We start from the raw sequence: 22,168 nt of genomic DNA, 5'->3' as shown, positions 1-22,168 counted from the left end.
ATTTGTGTTGGGCAATTCAACCACCAAAATCATTTAGGAAAAAAGTTTGACCCTATTTCCCTTTCAGTAGCCTGCTATTCTGCTGACAGAGGAGAAGCATCATCAAAAGAAAAATTTCCATGATGGAAGTCATCATACCACTCGTCATCATCATAATAATTGTCCTACGAAGCTCTCTGCGTTGAGGTTGTCGGTCCTGGTCATCTTGGATGAGATGATGCATTTCCTCAGCGGCTTCGTCAATCTTCCTTTATAACTCGGAGAGACGAAGCATATTCTCCTTCTTCCTCTAGACTTGTTGGTTGATGTCTTCGAGGTCCCTTATTTCTTGGTCCAGCTCCTCCTCCTGAGTTGTTGGACTTGTAGCTTTCCTTTTTTGGTTTCTAGCTTCACGCAGTGTTTCTTGGTTAACGTCCAGTGGCTGCAATACAGCCCCTAGCCCTGAAGACTTCTTCGGCGGCATGACGAAGTTGGAGCTTGCCGAAGGTGGTCGAATGAGTTCACCGGAGGTGGGCACCAATGTTGGTCACTTGTTCTCAAATGCTATGAGTTAAGAATAAGGCAACACAAACTGTTAATAGTCAAAGACCTTCGTCCTTCAAATCATTATCTCCCTTAGGATATAATGATCTTCAGACGAAGGTTATGAAGGACATACCTTCATCATCTCAGCATATAATAATGAAAGTAGAAACATATGAGACATGGAAAACAACCTAAATAATCATATAATATTATCAGGACATTTTTATTATAATATCATGAATGAATATGAACAATATCGAATTACATTTATACCTTCATCTTGACAGAAGGTAAAAGGCTCGAGAGTGACGTGCAAGCGAATACAAGTCAACGTGAACAATACAGTGCTACTGTTCATCTATTTATAGGCACAAGACGCAGCCTGTGTAAATTACATTCATGCCCTTGACATTTACTATTGACCTAGGGATAATCTATCAAGGACTAGACAACCTTTTCCCCTTTAGGTCGGTTCCATTTTTTGCTGTTAAGCCGAAGCTTCTCCACAGGTAGCTTCGGAACTGGTTCATCCTTCTCCCGATCCCTGCTTTTTATATCATGTATAGCTTCATCCCAAGGCCGAAGGTCCCTGTATATATATTTGAACTTGGGAAACATGTTAGTCGTGTTTTTGAGGACCTTCAGAAGACGAAGGCCCCAACAGGGGTGAATAAGCGAAACCTGAAATTTATAAACTTAAACATGCACTAAGGTCGAGGGTTAGCGTTAGAGTTAAACTTCAAGTCACAAAGAGAGGGAAAACAAATCAACCAAGAAATAAGGAGAGTGAGCATGGTGATTTGTTTTACCGAGATTCAGTTCCAAAGAACCTAGTCCCCGTTGAGGAGGTCACAAAGACTGGGTATATTCCAACCCTTTCCCTCTCTCAAACGGTCACTTAGACCGAGTGAGCCTTCTTCCTTAATCTCACAGGTCACTAAGACCCCGCAAGACCACCACACACTTGGTGTCTCTTGCCTCGCTTACAGAGCACTTGAGAATAAGAATATGAAAATAAGAAAGCCAATCCAAGCAACAAGAACTCAAATGAACACAAAAATCTCTCTCTCACAAGCCACTAAGTGTTTGGAGTGGATTTGGGACTCGGGGGGAATTTGATCTTTTGTATTGTGTCTTGGAGTGAATGCTAGAGCTCTTGTATTGAATGTGATGTTCAGAAAACTTGGATGCTTGAAGTTGTGGTGGTTGGGGGTATTTATAGCCCCCAACCACCAAGGTGGCCCGTTGGGGAGGCTGTTGTCGATGGGCGCACCGGACAGTTCGGTGCGCCGCCGGACAGTCCGGTGTGCCACCGGACACTCATTGTCCAGTGTCCGATGCGTCGCCATGTCATCCAACCGTTAGGGTTCGGAGCTCGGGCGACCGTTGGAACTTTGTCCTCTTGCGGCACCGGATAGTCCGGTGCCACACCGGACAGTCTGGTGCCCCTCTGACTTCGCTGCTCTGACTTCTGTGTAGCACTGTTGCTCATTGTAGCTCCTATCAGAGTGGACCGTTGCGTGAGTTAGCCGTTGCTCCACTGGCACACTAGACAGTCCGGTGAATTATAGCGGAGCTAGCCTGCGTTTTCCCGAGAGTGGCTGCTTCAGAGTTGTACGGGCATGGTGCACCGGACACTGTCCGGTGCGCCAGTTCACAGCACACTCAAGCCTTTGCTCCATTTCAATTTAGTCCCTAACTTGAATCTTTTATTAGTTTGTGTTGAACCTTATGCACCTGTAATACATGAATTCTTGGCAAACTAGTTAGTCCATGTGTTTGTGTTGACGATCAACTACCAAAACTAATTATAGGAAAAGGTTAACCCTATTTCCCTTTCAATCTCCACCTTTTTTGTGATTGATACCAACACAAACCAAAGCAAATAATAAGTGCAGAGATGAACTAGTTTGCATAAGGTAAGTGCATAGGTAACTTGAAATTAAACCAATTGATAATCTCACTAGATATGAATGGATTGCTTTTCTTTTCTTTAACATTTTGGACCACATTTGCACCACTTGTTTTGTTTTTGCAAATCCTTTTGGAAAATCTTTTCAAAGTCTTTTGCAAGTAGTCAAAGGTATATGAATAAGATTGCAAGAAGCATTTTCAAGATTTGAATTTTCTCCCCCTGTTTCAAATGCTTTTCCTTTGACTAAAAAACTCCTAAATGAAATTCTCCTCTTAGCTTTCAAGAGGGTTTTAAAATAGATACCAATTTAAAGATGAACTTCTAAAGAATTGGATACCAATTTTGAAAATCTACCTTTAAAGATACCAATTGAAGAGATTTCCATTGTGTGGATACCAATGTGAAAATCATCAATTAAAACTTTATTTTGAAATTTTTTGAAATGGTGGTGCGGTCCTTTTTGCTTTGGGCTTAATATCTTCTCCTTTGGCATTAATTGCCGAAAACGGAGACTTTGAGAGCCCGTTTTTACTTTTTTCCAATTGGTACAAGTAAATAAGAGTGAAGGATTATACCAATTGGAGAGAGAGCGGAGTAGCGACGAAGGGTAAATGATACCGTTAGAGTGGAGTGGAAGCCTTATCTTCGTCAAATACTCCAATTCCCTTTCAATCTACGACTTAGTATAGAAATACACTTGGAAACATATTAGTCGTAGTCTTGGCGCAAGAATAATAAGAAATATGCATTTGTACCAAAATGAAAGAGATATGATCAAAGGTATATAAATTAGCTATGTGTGCAATGTTTCAATCAAAGTTCCGAGAATCAAGTATATTTAGCTCATTCCTAAGTTTGCTAAAGGTTTTCTCATCTAATGGCTTGGTAAAGATATCGACTAGTTGATTCTTGATGTTTACATAAGCTATTTCGATATCCCCCTTTGCTGATGATTCCTCAGAAAGTGATACCGAATGTCTATGTGCTTAGTGCGGCTGTGTTCAATGGCATTATCCGCCAAGCGGATTGCACTCTCATTATCATATTGGAGAGGGACTTTGCTTAATTTGTAGCCATAGTCCATGTGGCAGAACCTCCCAAATTATAGGACCCACATGCACCTATCCTTGTCTCAAAGACCTGAAACAGCTATGCATGTATGCCTGATAACTTAACATGATCTGTCCGAGTATCCCAGGGGACTTCGGATAAACCACTACCACCAAGATCGCAAGATTAAGTAAACACGAATCACACACATCAATATTTTTGCAGCGAAAATTTTATTACCAAATTTTAGAAGTTACAAAAATTTTATATTATTTTCATCGGAGTGAGTACAAAAGTATAAGTTTGAAATATATGCTAGCTCAAGAGACCATCCTTAATAAGAAGTATAGAAGGGTTACTTAGACTTATAAGAAGGTCGAGCCCACCGACACTTAACACCACCATCAGCAGCATAAAACTAAGACCTGAAAAACAACAGGGAATAAAACCCTGAGTACGCAATTACTCAGCAAGACTTATCCGACTAAAGAAAAGACTCTCAAGGGTATGCTGGCTAGAGGGAGTCAAGGTAAGGCTAAGCAATAATCAAGGACTCATTTTGCAGAAACGCTTACTAATAGTGGATCCTTAAGCCATCTTTTAATTATCAATTTACGTTCTTACCTGTTTCTAGATTTTCCTGAACTAGAGCATTCACTTGTCCTATCTAGCTTTCTTTTAGCCAATTCGTGTTTCACTTATTAACTACGATGAGTGGTCGGAGGGTCAAGTCTCCATAATCGAGGAGCAACGACAATTCGAACCAATTATACCCAGCTGGGGATTCCTAACCACATGACATATGTAGCACTTAACCCTTGCATATGTCAACCGTTCCCACAGATCCTCCACAACGTGAACCGGTCCGCGCTACCCGGGAGCACAATACTCCTCCGTCCAACCTCTAGCCAGGAGGGTACACGCTACTCCCACCATCTCCCACGCCCAATGCGCGGTTGTCTTTTCACGTATGGAATAGCCGGGTTCAGGCTTACCGAGGCATGTGGCTAGTTGCAAAGTCTCAACCACAACAGGCCTACATCGAACGATCCTTAATCGACACAGACGGAGCACTACACCGACTCATTTCACGATGCAAGCCACCCGTCTGGTCTCATATTAATTATCTAACTCAAGTTCATTCACACATAACAATAACCAGTAATCAAAATAAATTTCAAAATCCTATCACTTTAAGCAGGGCTAAGCGGCACTAGTTTTTCATAAAATAGGTATCAAGGAATGATTATTCAAATTCTCAAGGATGATAATGCATAAATTGTTTGATCACGCAACTCCTATCACCTAATGCAGCATATCAAGTGATAAAAGTTTTGTAAACAACAAGGAAAGTGGTGAGTACACCGGGGCTTGCCTTTGTTGCATAGAAGAGCCAAAGACTAAGGAAATAAAATTTCACAAGTCTTCAAGGTGACGACAAGTCTCCAGAAAATTGTTTCACCAAGCGATTGATCCACGGATAACGTAATCTACACGTAAAGTAAAGATGCATGCTATGATCATGATGTGATGATAAAATGGGCACAGATGCAATATAAAGAATTTCAACAATAAACTCCCGAGCGTAATAATCCTACACGAAAAAGTTGCACTTCGCGTGTAATATTCATAAAATTCCAAAAATTCAAGGTACAAATTAATTATTTTATTATTTTCATTGGTGACTTATTTCACGATGGTATGATACTTCTAATTAAGCGGATAATTGACAACTGATGCAAAATGTATTTCTAATTACGTAGATAATTGGCGACTAACGGAATACGCCCCAATTAAATCAAAATGTACCCTAAGAAAATCTAAGTCTACGCAATATCAAAGCCGAGTGGAGATTCATCAAAATGGTGGCGAACCTGACTCAGACATTTTTTTCTAGCGAGCGACATACATAAATTTATTTTTCTTTCCTACCTAATTCATTCCGATCACTAATCGTACTACTGCGATTCACCCACACCATCACCCGCACAAATTTTAATACCCAAGGAAATATAAATTACCATGCTAAATATCACGACAGCTTGACGACGAGATGAGCGAGACGTCACCTGGTGTGGAATGAGCTCAGGGTGACGTCGGCGTTCAGCAGCTCCATGAGACGACGCACCAGAGCAAGGAAAAATGAGTCAGGTGGCGGATTCCAAGCGCGACGAGGAGGATGTTGTTCAGCGAGTGCCGCTTGAGGCTGTGGCGGTGTTGAATGCGATGGGGAGCAGGTGAGCAGTTGTAGGACGCTGAACGCTGGTAGATGTAGAGGCAAGGACGAGCGCGACCAGACCGAACGCGACGCCGGCGTCCAGTGGCTTGAGCGGATGCGGCAGGGTGTAGGCACAAGGACGAGTAGCAGGGGCGGCTGGGCTTCTGGGCCGCGACGGAGACAAGCAGGGCTAGTGGTGTCCGGTGGCTGAAGACGACTACGCCGACCGCAGCAGGGTGCCGAGCTCGCGACTGATGGAGCGAATCGGCCAAGGATGATGTCGCCCAGGCAAGGCCGGGCACGGACAGGAGCAACAGCGGTGGGATTTTTTTCCTAGGAACCAGAACGCTTGCTTGTGATGTGAGAAGAAGGTACGAAACTTCACTCCAAGTATTCCAGCACCAAGCACGGAGATAAGGACGGTGTGGGAGAGAACGACCTGAAGATGCAAGCGTTGGGGAAAAGATCAGAGATAGCGATCGAGCTGGAGATAGAGCGGTGGAGATTTTTTTTGTTTCTTCAGAAACCGACGTTCACCAGCCACTGGGAGAGGATAAGCAAGACGAGAAAAAAAACAAAAAAATCTCCTGAGATGAGGTGCACGTTCACGGTTAACCCAATAAAGAAGAAAAAAAATGATAATTCTTTCTTCTCCCATATTATCTCCATATACCCCTAATAGTTATCTATTCTTCTCTCCAATTCATATTCGTACACAACAATAATCCCAATTTTTCTCTTAGGATTGCTACTCCGCTTGATTAGAATTCATACTACAAAAGTTTTTGGAATAATTTATATTTGACTACTTCTGAATCTAAAATTTTAATTAAATTCATGCTGGTCCGAATTAATGCGACACAAATCACAAAACATAATTTTTGATTCCTAAAATTATTATTACCCCATGCTGGTAATTATTTTGTGACTGGTCATTCATTACCAGGCCAAACGACTTGTTTGGTAACAAATTAAACTTTTATCTCTAAGTTTATTATTAACTCATTTCGGCAATTTATAATAACTAGTCCTTGCTACTCGGCCAAATGACCTATCTGGTAACAAAATAAACTTTTTCTACCAAGAAATAAAAATAAAGCTTTCTCCAGTTTTATTTTACCTGAGAACATAAAATAAATTTTTGATTCTTAAATACGGCTTTTAACAAAGCGACACACATTTTCATCACAAACCATGCATAAGCATTACAAGTTATATTATTTTAAAGTGAATGCACACATGATTAACCTTTTCGGAATAATCACATGGGATGTTGATGCTCAAGATTATGTCATGCTTAAATCTTAGTGGCGCTTAACACCTAGGGTGTTACTACAACTAAAACTTGAGCATGGCATCATAAACATTGGCATTGCATATGTTTGACACACCTAGAGTGCATTCACTAGGTAAAAATTTCAAACAAGTTGTATTGTTATAGCATTTTGCAAATAGACCCCTGGATAGGGAACTTAACCCTAAATAGGGATTAAAGGGGTAAAACCTAGCCCAAGTTGAGAGAACCTAAAAGCTTTAGGGAAATAGTCATGAAATATTCCCAAAAATAAACATGAATCACATTTATGCCCCTGGGATATCCAAAAACCCCATTTGAACCCTGGAAAACCCTAAAACCAAACCCTAGGGGCTTATGTGCAAAATTAGTCCACTTTTGGACTAAAGTGCAAAAACCAAGTTAAATAAGTATCTTGAGTCAATTGGGTCACTCATATGTGAATTTGCAAGTTAAACCCTAAGTTTTGGACTCATTTGCAAAAAGGATCCAATTGTGATTCCACTCTAAGTCTGAAAAACAGTGTTATGGGCTCAACTTCTGAGCTTTGCATCTTTCAAATTCTAGGGTTTTTGCCCTAGGTAACCACATCAATATTGTAGATCTATGGAAGAAGAATAACTTTGCTATAGAACTCATGCCTTGGTACCATGAAGAATTTTGAGATAAATGAGCCTGAAGTTGGAATGTCAGACTGCTTGAAATCTGAAATTCAGATTAACAATGTAATGGCATGGAGTTAGGGCTCGGATTTAAACATGATCTAGTGCAAGTTTGAGCATGATTCCCATAACAAATTTGTACCTGGTATGTAGCACTACAACTTTGATGCAGAGACTTGGGGATGTTTCCATAGAAAATTGGGAGGAATCTGGCCCTAAATCTTGGCTGTCAGACACACTGATTAAGCATTGCCATGGTATAGTGCCTGGACAGATCAAATCAACCGCTCCCCTCGCTGCCAATGACTTCGCGCCGGGATCGTCGCCGTCGTTAAGATTCACACTCACTGGTAACCGGATAGCACTTGGGGTCGCGTAAATATCCTCGCCGTGGATAGACTCTGGCCATTAAACAACTCCGGCCACCGTACCATGTTCACCGCAGCGGACTCCGATAACTTCACTGGTGACCGCCGCCTCTCGGCCTTGTGCCGCGTGGCTCTGCCTTTCCACCGCGTCGTCGTGACTCCCTAGAGCTGTCCCATCGTCGCCGGGGAGGTTGCCACGACGGTGGACACGAATTCACTGCGCCAAGGTTCTTCTTCATCTCCGGCAGCCAGCACGGCTCGACCGAATTGATCATCACCGCTCACTCTCCCTATAAATTGAGCCCTCCACCAGTTCCGCAAGGTCATCAACTACCCAGCCACCAAGAATTGCTAGCAATTGATCACCAGTGTGCCCAAATTTCTTGTTTCCCCCAAATCAAGTTTCCGCCACCGTAGAACCAAGCTCGTCGTGGCCAGCCCTCCACAGGTCTGCTCATACCCTCCCTGTTCTTGTTCTAGCATCTTTGCATGCTGGTGATGCCCCTCGACCCCTTTAATTGAACTGGACCACCAGGGATCACCGGGAACGCACTCATCTATCCGCCACCCCCTCGGTTCACGTGGACAGAGCTTGATAGCTCACCAACTGTGCAATTAACTTAGGGGAAATGCTTGGGGTAGGTCTGCTTTGGTGTCTGCCGCTCGAGAACGCCAGTCGTTGCTCCGTTTGGCCGGTCTGCTAGCTCACCGGAGCTCGACCGCGTTCACCGTCGTCGGGGACCTTCCCCTGCGAAGAAATAGAAACCGGGGTCTTTTCTGCAAACAGTCAGCGACTCAGTGCAACAGTGACCGAACCCAATTCCAATTAGCCTAAACCCTGAGGGCTCTTCTGCAAAGTCTTCCCCGCGGGCGCGCGCTTTCCCTCTGGTGTTGGGCTGCCTGGGCTGAAATCGGCCTAGGAACTGCTCATTCTTTATCTTTTTCTTTTTCCAGCTAAACTCCAACAATTATAGAAAATTGTAGAAAAATCCTAAAATTGTCAAACCAATTTTCCTAGACTTCTTATTTTCCATAGAATTTAATAAAAATAGTTTTATGATTTTTAGGATAAATAGGGAATTTTGGGGTATTTAAAATAGATTAAAACAGTGGTTCTGGATTTTTAGAAAATAAATGATAATCCCATAATTGCCCAATTTTTTATATGAGCCCTACACATCATTTAGAAGCCTTGGGTAGAGTTTGGTTTGATTTGGACCTTGTTTGATAACTAGAACCCAAAACCCCCACCCCTGCCCTATGAACTCCTTACTGACTCCGGAAACCCTAAGTTCTCGGAGTTCCGTGAAGGAAAATTGTATTCAAGATTTTAGATAATAGGTTCTTATTATCTTTGCACTCTCATGAGCACTACATGGCATTCATTCTTATATACATATATGTATGATTATGTTTAGAAAACGAAGAAGAAATCGAAGTAACTGAAGAGAAGGCATCACCACCTTTGGAATCTCAGGTAGGATCTTGTCTCTACTTTGACATCTGCGGGCCTGAGCCTGACTCACCTACTAACGAAGGCAAGCCCCGGTGCATTTGCCACCTTCCTTGTGTTTTAAAAATCTTCTTCATTTGCTTGATGCATTAGGTGATAGGAATTGAGTGATTAAACAATTCCTGCATTACCTTCCTTGAACTTGATTACCTTCCTTGATCACCCGTTTTACAAAAGATTTTTGATGCTTAGCCTTGCTTTAGAAAAACAAAATGTTTTGTTTTTACAAAATATGATGTGGCAAAGTGGGTGGGATGTTTTCGAAAATAAAACTTGATGGTGAATCTGTCAAAGGCCTTGATGGGTTCAACATCCGGAAAAGATGTACCTCTGCCAGGTACCAAACTTTGGGTTGAAATGATTAAGCTGAGACCGGGCGGGTGCCTTGCACGAGAAGAGAGTCTCGGTGTAGTGTCTCCGTCTGAGTCAATTAAGGACCATCTCGATGTAGGCTTGCTGACCGAGGACCCTTTAACTGGTCACATGCCTCGTCATGGGTAAGCCTTGCCTCGGGCAGACTAAGGCCAGAATAAGATAACACGAAATGGCGTGGAGCGGTGGCGAGAGTAGTGTGTACCCTCCGTAGCAAGAGGCTGGACGGTGGTGTATCTGTGCTCTCGGTTTGCGTGAACCTGATCTGGTCTTAAGAACCCCGGTGGCGGGTTGACATATGCAAGGGTTAAGTGCTACATATGTCGTGTGATTGGCGGGTTGACATATGTCGTGTGATTGGAGATCCTCAGCTGAGTATAATCGATTCGGATCGCCGTACCTTCACGGTTATGAAGACTTGGTCACTGCCCTATACGTAGAACTCCAGTAAAGATGAAGGTTGAATTAAGAACTTGGCTAGTTCAGGATAAGTGTTTGAACTAGGTTAGAAAGAACTCTAGATGCAGGTAAGTTCACCTAACCTGAAAATAAAATTGGATTTTTAAGGATCCACTCTTAGTAAGCATTTTTGCAAAAATAGAGTCTTTGATCTTGAGATACCTTACCTTGACTCCCTTATAACCAGCATGCCCTTGAGAGTCTTTTCCTTAGTTGGGTAAGACTTGCTGAGTAATTCCGTACTCAGGGTTTATTTCCCCGTTGTTTTTAGGCGAGGAAGCAGCAAATTTTTGTTGCTTTTGTACCAAGGTGGTTCCAAGTGAAGAAAAACAAGAGTGAAGCTACGGGAGGACCTGGTCCTCCATAAGAAACTTTTATGTAAAAACTTATCGGGAGGAGTTTTTGCCTCCCTTGGTAATGTAATAATACTACTCAGCACTCGTTTATAGCTCTGGTCTGTAATAAGCAACTTGATCTTACTTTTTAAATAAATGTTAGTTTATGTAATCACTTCCGCATTTCAATATCTCCGATGTTCTGTAATGTCTGCAAGATGGGTGAAACATTCCTGGAAAGGTAAGAAAAGATACCGAACTTGTCAAGTGATTCAGGAACATCTACAGGGTTGTCTAATGTCTGTTGGACAAGGACAACTGTAGGTGGGCCTAATGACTTGGGAGGTTTCGTCACAGCTGGTATCGGAGCGAAGCTCTTCTCTGCAGATATTATTAAGCATCTTCAAAAGGATTTTCTAAAAACTTACCTAGAAAGATTTCTTCCATTCTTATCCCGCATATCTGAAGAATCTGTATGAAAGACCAGATAGGAGGAGTGCAATATATAGAAGGTATGAATCAACTAAGGTTGGTTCTGTAATTATACATGCATCATGCTAAGAATTATACTAATAAAATTTTCCCCCTAAAGAAATGCCGCCGCGCACAAGGAAGACCGTGCGTAAGTCAACTGGTCAAATTGGAGTACCTCGTCATCAACTTGCTCCACGGGATGAGGATAGTAGTAGCGGAAGCAACGATCCAATTGGGGATCTCGAAGCCCGCGTGAATCAGCTTCAAACGGAACTGCAACGCAGGACCAGCATGTGGGTCGCGGATGGCGACAGAATAAACGATTTGAGAAGTTACATCCGCCGTCTGCAGGATCAGCTTGCTGATCGGGATTTAGCGCTCGATTGGGCGGTACAGTCTCGTTTAGTGGCTTGGGCTAAGGAAGCTAAGGCTCGAGCTCGAGTCGAAGAACTTAGCGCTGCCATTGACAATCTGCAGGCATATTGCAATACCCTACATGAGGAAGTCCATGTACTGTATTCGCAACTACATCCCAATGCACCAACGGATCCTGTCGGGTCGGAAGCCGGACCCTCGCACGTTGCGGGAGAAGCACTTGGTGGTGAGCTAGACCTTTTTAAACCCCCTCCTTCTATGAGGCTGGTCGATGAATGGTCTCCCACATCCGACGACGAGGCTGCCAGGAGCAACCAAAAGTAGGAATAGTGGTGTAGTAGTAGAAATAGAAGTAGTGTATTGTAGGTTGTACTATTGTATAAAAGGCAGTACTATTGTATACTGGGTATTGTATCCTGTTGTATAAAATCGAGTCTGTAACATTACTCTTGTTGGTAATGTAAGTTGGATGGTTTTGTCTTTGGCATATTATATTTGTTTTCAAATGTTTGTTGCCACAGATGCCGTCCAAGACCCGATCACAGGATGCAACTAGAACCTCCAGTGGGAGGGAGTCTACCCCAAATCCACCTCATGTTCCTCCCACACTGGCCGAGGGGCGATTGCCGCCTTAGTGAATGCGACCGCTGATAATACCTGTTTTCTGAGAGAGATGGCGGGTCAACAGTTCCAGCAGCAAGGTGGGCGGGGTTATCAACAGGGCCCCCGCGAAACTTCTTACTTGGACTTCTCAGAGACATGTCCATCCCTGTTTGTTAAAGCTGAAGACCCGTTAGAAGCCGATGAATGGATTCGGGTTATTGAGCAAAAATTCGGACTTCTGCGTTGTTCAGAGACCTAGAAGCCTTTATTTGCAGCCCAGCAACTGCGCGGCCCTGCCAGCACCTGGTGGGGAAATTTCATGGCCGTTCAACCGGCCAATCATCAAATAACCTAGGAAGAAATCAAAGTGGCCTTCCGCGAGCATTATATACCCGAAGGTGTTCTTCACATGAAGCAAGAAGAATTTATGAAGCTAAAGCAAGGAGGGGATACTGTTAATCAGTATCTCAATAAGTTCAATCATCTGTCGCAATATGCAATCGATCAAGTGAACACTGATCTGAAGAAGAAGAAGAATTGTTTTATGAGAGGTCTAAATGATCGACTGCAAAGAAAAATGGCAACCTGCATAGATCTTACTTATGGAAGAGCTGTCAGTACAGCATTGGTTGTGGAAGCGAAGTATGCAGGCGTCGGAAAATCCAAGGGATTTGGAGGTGACCGGCCTAGTCAGGGCCCGGTGAAAAGGCAACGGTTTGTTCTCCGGCCTTCTAACCAGAATCGCTCTCATGCACCCTCCTTCCCTTTTAAGCAGCCAATAATTATTCGTCCCAATAATGCCCCCACTGCCCCAAGTCAGCCGGGTGCCCCAGGCACTCGATTCCCTGCTCTGCCCAGCTCATCGACTGGATGTTTTAATTGTGGCAAATCTGGACATTTCATCAAAGATTGCCCCTATCCAAAGCAGAACCAGTCAAATAATCAGCAAGGATCTGGGAATTCATCTAAAGTCAAGGGGAATACTTCGGGCAGAAATACCAAGAAGACGAGACACATCTATTACACACAAGTGGCCACTACACCGGACGGGGAGCCCGTAATGATGGGTACGTTCCTCGTGGCCAATCATCCTGCAGTCATTCTCTTTGATTCTGGTGCTTCGCATACATTCATTAGCAAGAAATTTGTGGAGCAACATCACATTTCATGCCATGAATCAAAAGAGGGGTTTAAAATTCACTCACCTGGGAGACAAATCTTTACTAGAGAAGTGGCCTATCAAGTGCCCGTAACATTGGCCGGACGGGACTTTCCTACCAATATGATCGTTCTGAAAGGCCAAGACATAGATGTCATTTTGGGTATGAATTGGTTGGCCAAACATAAAAGCAACCCTCAACACTGATCAAAGAACTATTAGGTTGAGTCATAATCAAGAAGAAATTCTTTTGCCTATCCCCATTTCAACCAAAGCTACTGGCAGAGTTTATGAAGCTATTATACCGGAAATCAAGGATATTCCGGTAGTATGCGAGTTTCCCGATGTCTTTCCAGAGGATTTGCCTGGATTGCCACCTGAAAGGGATGTAGAGTTTGTAATTGAGTTGAAACCCGGTATGGCTCCCATTTCTCGAAGATCGTACTGTATGCCTCCAAATGAGTTGGCAGAACTGAAGATTCAATTACAAGATCTCTTAGAGAAAGGATTCATCCGGCCAAGCTCGTCGCCATGGGGTTGTCCAGCCATATTCGTCAAGAAGAAGGATCAAACTTTACGGATGTGTGTGGATTATCGACCCCTGAATGAGGTCACTATTAAGAACAAGTACCCTCTTCCGAGGATTGACATTTTATTTGATCAACTGACCGGGGCGAGGGTATTCTCCAAAATTGATCTCAGATCGGGCTATCATCAGATCCGTATTCGGCCCGAGGATATACCAAAGACCGCGTTTACTACGCGGTATGGATTATTTGAATACCTAGTAATGTCTTTCGGGTTAACAAATGCTCCGGCCCACTTCACATATTTGATGAACTCGGTGTTCATGCCTGAGCTAGACAAGTTTGTGGTGGTCTTCATTGACGATAATCTAATATATTCCAAGAATGAAGAGAAGCATGCTCAACATTTACGGATCGTGTTAACGCGCCTGAGGGAACATCAGTTGTATGCCAAGTTCAGCAAATGCGCGTTTTGGCTGGAGGAAATTCAATTTTTGGGACATGTTCTATCTGCCAGGGGGATTGCGGTAGATCCCAACAAAGTCAAGGACATTTTGGAGTGGAAACCCCCAACCACTATTCATCAAGTCTGAAGTTTCCTTGGACTGGCGGGATATTACCGCAGATTCATACCAGATTTTTCTAAGCTTGTGAAGCCAATCACAAGTTTATTGAAGAATGATATTAAATTCAATTGGTCTTTCAAGTGTAATGAAGCTTTTGAACAATTGAAGACATTATTAACCACTGCTCCGGTATTGGCTCAACCGAATATCACTAAACCCTTTGATGTATATTGTGATGCATCAGGCAGTGGTCTCGGCTGTGTATTAATGCAAGAAGGTCGAGTAATTGTGTATGCTTCAAGGCAGTTGCGCCGACATGAGGAGCATTACCCAACTCATGATCTGGAGCTAGCTGCTGTGGTTCATGCCCTGAAAATTTGGCGTCATTATCTGCTGGGTAATATCTGTCACATTTATACAGATCATAAAAGCTTGAAGTATATCTTCACCCAGTCAGAACTGAATATGAGACAAAGGCGATGGCTTGAGCTTATTAAGGATTATGAACTGGAAATTCATTATCACCCAGGCAAGGCCAATGTTGTGGCAGATGCACTGAGTCGTAAGGTTTCCTGTCACTGTCTTACGGTGAAGACCTCTGACAATACCTTATGTCAGGAGATGGAGAAGCTAAACCTGGGAATGGTCCAACAAGGAACCCTAAGCCAGCTAAAGCTTGAGTCAGTCATCTTGAAAAGGATAATTGATGCTCAAAGGGATAATGAGGGTATGAAACACATTCGTGAGAAGATAAGGGCTGGAAAAGCCAAATGTTTCAAAGAAGATAATCGAGGCATTGTATGGTTTAATAACCGCATAGTGGTGCCGAAGAATGAAGAGATCCGCCAGCAAATTCTTGATGAAGCACATCTTAGTCGCTATTCTATTCATCCCGGAAGCACTAAGATGTACCAAGACTTGAAACAACATTATTGGTGGACGAAAATGAAGATCGAGATTGCACGCTATGTGGCTAGATGTGACACCTGCAGACGTGTCAAGGCCATACACTTGAAAGCTGCCGGTCCATTACAGTCTCTACCAATACCGACATGGAAATGGGAAGACATAAGTATGGACTTCATTGTGGGATTGCCCAGGACCGCAAAAGGGTATGACTCTATTTGGGTTATCATTGATCGACTCACAAAAATGGCCCACTTCTTACCTGTTAAGGCAAAATATTCAGTGGCCACTTATGCAGCACTATACATTGCCCGTATTCTCAGTTTGCATGGTATTCCAAAGACTATAGTGTCGGATCGTGGACCACAATTTGTATCCAAATTCTAGGAAGAACTTCATAGATCCCTGGGTACTAAATTGCTCCACAGTTCGGCCTATCATCCTCAAACAAGTGGACAGACTGAGAGGGTTAATCAAATACTCGAAGATATGCTGCGGGCATGTGTTCTGGACTTCTCACAGAAATGGGATGAATGTTTGCCTTTAGCGGAATTTTCATATAATAATAGCTATCAAGAAAGTATCAAGATGGCACCCTTCGAAGCTTTATATGGACGACGATGTCGTACTCCGCTAAATTGGTCCGAACCTGGAGAAAGGTATTTCTTTAGACCTGATATGGTGAAAGAAACCGAGGAAAAAGTTCAGAAAATAATTCATAATATGAAGAAAGCCCAAACTCGTCAGAAGAGTTATGCAGACAAACGACGAATGCCCTTGTATTTTCTTGAAGGGGACTATGTCTACTTGAAGGTTTCACCGATGAAGGGGGTATCGCATTTCGGGGTTAAAGGGAAGCTTGTACCTAGGTACATTGGTTCATTCCTGATACTTGAAAGATATGGGCCTGTGGCGTATCGACTTCAGCTCCCCGAAACCTTGTCTGCTGTACACAATGTGTTCCATGTGTCACAATTGAAGAAATGTCTCCGGGTACCAGATCAAACCGTTGAAGTAACAGATGTTGTCCTTGAACCGGACTTGACATACTCTGAGCACCTTATTCGAGTCTTGGATCAAAAGGACAGGGTTACCCGGAGAAAAACTTTCAAGTTCTATAAGATACAGTGGAACCAACATTCTGAAGAAGAGGCTACGTGGGAAACTCAAGACTTCTTAGATAAGAATTTCCCAGGCTTTTTAGCCTCATGTAATTTGTAAAGTATAGTTGTTGTAATAAAGAGTGAACCCCACACCACCCCCTGCCTTGTACCAAAAATAAGGAAATAAAAATGTGACACATTTCCTTTTTCATTACGCACCCTAGGACTTTTAATCTCGGGACGAGATTCTTTTATGGGGGGAAGGATGTAACACCCCTGGTGTTACTGCAACTAAAACTTGAGCATGACATCATAAACATTGGCATTGCATATGTTTGACACACCTAGAGTGCATTCACTAGGTAAAAATTTCAAACAAGTTGTATTGTTATAGCATTTTGCAAATAGACCCCTGGATAGGGAACTTAACCCTAAATAGGGATTAAAGGGGTAAAACCTAGCCCAAGTTGAGAGAACCTAAAAGCTTTAGGGAAATAGTCATGAAATATTCCCAAAAATAAACTTGAATCACATTTATACCCCTGAGATATCCAAAAAACCCCATTTGAACCCTGGAAACCCCTAAAACCAAACCCTAGGGGCTTATGTGCAAAATTAGTCCACTTTTGGACTAAAGTGCAAAAACCAAGTTAAATAAGTATCTTGAGTCAATTGGGTCACTCATATGTGAATTTGCAAGTTAAACCCTAAGTTTTGGACTCATTTGCAAAAAGAATCCCAATTGTGATTCCACTCTAAGTCTGAAAAACAATGTTATGGGCTCAACTTCTGAGCTTTGCATCTTTCAAATTCTAGAGTTTTTGCCCTAGGTAACCACATCAATATTGTAGATCTATGGAAGAAGAATAACTTTGCTATAGAACTCATGCCTTGGTACCATGAAGAATTTTGAGATAAATGAGCCTGAAGTTGGACTGTCAGACTGCTTGAAATCTGAAATTCAGATTAACAGTGGAATGGCATGGAGTTAGGGCTCAGATTTAAACATGATCCAATGCAAGTTTGAGCATGATTCCCATAACAAATTTGTAGCTGGTATGTAGCACTACAACTTTGATGCAGAGACTTGGGGATGTTTCCATAGAAAATTGGGAGGAATCTGGCCCTAAATCTTGGCTGTCAGACACACTGATTAAGCATTGCCATGGTACAGTGCCTGGACAGATCAGATCAACCGCTCCCCTCGCCGCCGATGACTTCGCGCCGGGATCGTCGCCGCCGTTAAGATTCGCACTCACTGGTAACCGGATAGCACTTGGGGTCGCGTAAATATCCTCGCCGTGGATAGACTCCGGCCATTAAACAACTCCGGCCACAGTACCATGTTCACCGCAGCGGACTCCGATAACTTCACCGGTGACCGCCGCCTCTCGGCCTTGTGCCGTGTGGCTCTGCCTTTCCACCGCGTCGCCGTGACTCCCTAGAGCTGTCCCATCGTCGCCGGGGAGGTTGCCACTATGGTGGACACGAATTCACTGCGCCAGGGTTCTTCTTCATCTCCGGCAGCAAGCACGGCTCGGCCGAATTGATCATCACCGCTCGCTCTCCCTATAAATTGAGCCCTCCACCAGTTCCGCAAGGTCATCAACTACCCAGCCACCAAGAATTGCTAGCAATCGATCACCAGTGTGCCCAAATTTCTTGTTTCCCCCAAATCAAGTTTCCGCCACCGTAGAACCAAGCTCGCCGTGGCCAGCCCTCCATAGTTCTGCTCATACCCTCCCTGTTGTTGTTCTAGCATCTTTGCATGCTGGTGATGCCCCTCGACCCCTTTAATTGAACTGGACCACCAGGGATCACCGGGAACGCACTCATCTGTCTGCCACCCCCTCGGTTCACGTGGACAGAGCTTGATAGCTCACCAACTGTGCAATTAACTTAGGGGAACTGCTCGGGGTAGGTCTGCTTTGGTGTCCACCGCTCGGGAACGCCGGTCGTTGCTCCGTTTGGCCGGTCTGCTAGCTCACCGGAGCTCGGCCGCGTTCACCGTCGTCGGGGACCTTCCCCTGCGAAGAAATAGAAACCGAGGGTCTTTTCTGCAAACAGTCAGCGACTCAGTGCAACAGTGACCGAACCCAATTCCAATTAGCCTAGACCCTGAGGGCTCTTCTGCAAAGTCTTCCCCGCGGGCGCGCGCTTTCCCTCTGGTGTTGGGCTCCCTGGGCTGAAATCGGCCCAGGAACTGTTCATTCTTTATCTTTTTCTTTTTCCAGCAGAACTCCAACAATTATAGAAAATTGTAGAAAAATCCTAAAATTGTCAAACCAATTTTCCTAGACTTCTTATTTTCCATAGAATTTAATAAAAATAGTTTTATGATTTTTAGGATAAATAGGGAATTTTAGGGTATTTAAAATAGATTAAAACAGTGGTTCTGGATTTTTAGAAAATAAATGATAATCCCATAATTGCCCAAATTTTTTATATGAGCCCTACACATCATTTAGAAGCCTTGGGTAGAGTTTGGTTTGATTTGGACCTTGTTTGATAACTAGAACCCAAAACCCCCACCCCTGCCCTCTAAACTCCTTTATTGACTCCGGAAACCCTAAGTTCTCGGAGTTCCGTGAAGGAAAATTGTATTCAAGATTTTAGATAATAGGTTCTTATTATCTTTGCACTCTCATGAGCATTACATGGCATTCATTCTTATATACACATATGTATGATTATGTTTAGAAAACGAAGAAGAAATCGAAGTAACTGAAGAGAAGGCATCTGTGGGGGACAGATATCCCCCGGGTCCACTGGAAGGGTAAAAGACCTCACGAAAGGCCCAAGGGCCCAATAAATCGTAAGGTCATTCCTTCATGGGCCTGGAGGGGGGACAATCAGCAAAGCAGACCGACGTAAAGCCGGGTCGACGCAAGTCTAGATGGCCCCGCAACGTTGAGCGAGAAACCACAACAGAAGATCCGACTTTCCCGCGCTGGAGCACCATGCAGCAGAGCCAGGCGAGGATACGTCGGCTAAATCATAGGAAGATAGACTCAAACAGTTCACTATCTTATAGGTGCACGTTGTTATCATATCCGCATGTATTGCCCCAAGGTCGAATATATAAGGCCCAGGGGGCACCCCTTTAGAACGATCGATTCCAACTCCACACCACCCAGCCATCTACCTAAACTCCCCACGTTCTCGCCCTAGAGAACCACCTTGTAACCTATAACACACAACATCTCCACCAGGACGTAGGGTGTTACGCATCTCTAAGCGGCCCGAACCTGTAAACATTGTCTAGTGTCCCTCGTGCATCTGGCACAAACCATTTTGCTACAGTCGGCGACACCATCCTACTCCTAAAAACACCTCGAGGGGCAACCCCGGGTGTGCGGTCGGACCCAAAACACCGACAGCTGGCGCGCCAGGTAGGGGGGGGTGTCAACGATCTAAGTTAGCTCAATGGCCGTCACCATCCACAGCAAGATCACCTTCCGTCCCGGATCCATGTTCTGCTCTGGGACGATCTCGTCAATAGCCGACGAAGAGGGAACTCTACACCGCGTCACAGATCCGCCGAGAAAGAAGCCTCCTCCAACAAACTCTGGAAATACCGGAGAAGCGCAATCTCCAGCTCTCCGAAAGAGGATCGCCACGACAGCCACGCCATTCTACCCCGACGTTCTTTTCATCGAGAGAGTGGAGTCACCTCCCGTCTCTGATGACGAGCCGACTGCGCCTGGGGAAGAACCACCTCAGCGGGAATCCCGTCGACGGAGAAATCGACGCCGAAACATCCGGAGACATCACCAAGCCGGAGAACGGGATCTGGAGCAGCCTATCTCGCGAGACGAGGTCTCGGAGATGGGAGAAACTTTGGAAGAACGCGTCTTCAGAGAACGAAGGAACTCCCGACGGCGTGATCGTCGACGAGCTCAGGAACAAGCCGAGCAAGACGCGAGGCAGCGCCGGGAAAATCCACTCTTCGGTCGCAACCTGAACCCCGACTTCGCCTGAGCCATGAACACGTCGTCTGAAGTCAGAGGAGTGCTAGCTCGAATAGCCGACGGACTTCCTCGGACTCCAGACGCCGAGGGCTACCGACGCCTGTTCACCCAAGCCGCCAACCATCTTCTACCTCTCGCTCACCCGCCGAACGACTTACGACACGCCATCAACAGTCGTCGAGACGCGCGGAGCTCCATCAACGCCTCGCGTGAACGGCGGCATGAGAACGAAATCCGCCGTTGGGAGGAATACGACAGGGATCATGGCATCCCCACTCGGAGTCAAGCCACCAGAGCTGAATCAACGACGGCCTCGACTTGCGGAACTGCTCGGGGACGGTCGAGGAACCACAACAACTACTCCCCTCCCCGGGACAGACATCATCCCCGACGACAGGAGGACACATGTGGAGTATCTGCCCTTACTCCACGCCTTAGGGCTATTCAATGGCCCCCTAACTTCAAGGTATCCAACGTCGACAAGTATGAACCTAAGCAGGATCCAGGAGGCTGGCTGGCCGTCTACACCACCGCCGCTCGAGCCGTCGGAGCATCCGAAGACGTGATGACCGCGTACTTACCCATTGTCCTCGGGCAAGACGCACTGCAATGGCTATGACACCTACCCCGACACTGCATTGACGACTGGAGTGACTTCAGTCGGCGCTTCACTGCCAATTTTCAGTCCCTCTCCAACAAACCGGCGCAACCGTGGGACCTCAAATCCATCAAGCGCCGGGGGGACGAAACCCTCCGATCATACCTCAAAAGGTTCCAGACCATGAGAAATCGTATCCTCGAGGTCACGGAGGCAGCCGTGATCGAGGACTTCTATAGAGGGTCCAATGACTCGGCCTTCGTCCGAGCCATACTATAGAAGGCGCCAACTACCTCCGAGGAGCTGTTCCGGGAAGCCGACCTCTACATCACCACCGACGAGCGAGCCCAGGACCTCATCGGAGGAGCGAAGCCTGCACCGACAGCGCCACGACGCGACACGAACCAGCAACCTGACAAACACTGGGAGAAGAGACCGCGAGAAGAGGTGCATGCCGCCGGACCACCTGCCTCTCGCGCCCGGGGAGGACCTCGCGGGGGCGAGCGCACACTGGACGACATCCTCGACGCCCAGTGCCCGTACCACAAGGACATGCGCCACACCCTTCGGAACTGCCGGGACTTCAAGCATTCCGTTGGGCACGGCCGACCCTTCCAACCTCTACCTCCTCCGCCGTGGGGAGGACCAGAAGAACCACGACAACCCCAGCAGCAGGAGGAGGGGGGAGGAGGAGCTTTCCCACGCGTTGACAGGGAGGTCAACGTCATCTTCGGCGGACACAGATCGCAGGAGAACAAAAGACAGCAAAAGCTCAACGATCGTCAGATACTGGTGGCGACCACCGGTCCACCCGCTCCGTACCGATGGTCGGAGCACCCAATCACCTTCACTCGGGCAGATCAATGGCTCAACTTCGACCACCCGGGCAAATACCCGCTCCTCATCGATCTGGTGATTCGAGAGAGCAGGGTGAAGAAAGTGTTAGTGGACGGGGGGAGCAGCATCAACGTCACTTTCCCCCGGACACTCCGAGGCTTGGGAGTTCACCTCAAAGAACTCCACGAGTCAGACACTCCTTTCTTCGGCATCGTGCCGACTGAGGGGGAATACCCGCTGGGTCACATCTACATGCCCGTCACCTTCGGAACTCTGGAGAACTACAGAACTGAGTTCCTGAGGTTCAAGGTGGCGAACTTCGACTGCGGGTACAACGC

The 22,168-nt window shown here is 45.2% G+C and overlaps 1 long non-coding RNA gene across 2 annotated transcripts; it reads right to left on the bottom strand.

Annotated features, from left to right (window-relative positions):
* Positions 1-721: 721 nt before the first annotated feature.
* Positions 722-6,239, bottom strand: LOC118476296 (uncharacterized). 2 transcript variants are annotated; one of them, XR_004856167.1, is made up of 2 exons: positions 5,512-6,239; positions 722-4,980 (listed from the first exon to the last, which is right to left on the bottom strand). It is a non-coding gene; the product is annotated as an uncharacterized lncRNA (long non-coding RNA). The 2 variants fall into 2 exon arrangements; XR_004856168.1 differs by having other exon boundaries at positions 5,560-6,238.
* Between the last annotated feature and the right edge of the window lie 15,929 nt (positions 6,240-22,168).

The sequence above is a fragment of the Zea mays genome, chromosome 2 (assembly GCF_902167145.1).
Source record: "Zea mays cultivar B73 chromosome 2, Zm-B73-REFERENCE-NAM-5.0, whole genome shotgun sequence".
NCBI classification, from domain to species: domain Eukaryota; kingdom Viridiplantae; phylum Streptophyta; class Magnoliopsida; order Poales; family Poaceae; genus Zea; species Zea mays.
This window is presented reverse-complemented; position numbering and strand designations above follow the sequence as displayed.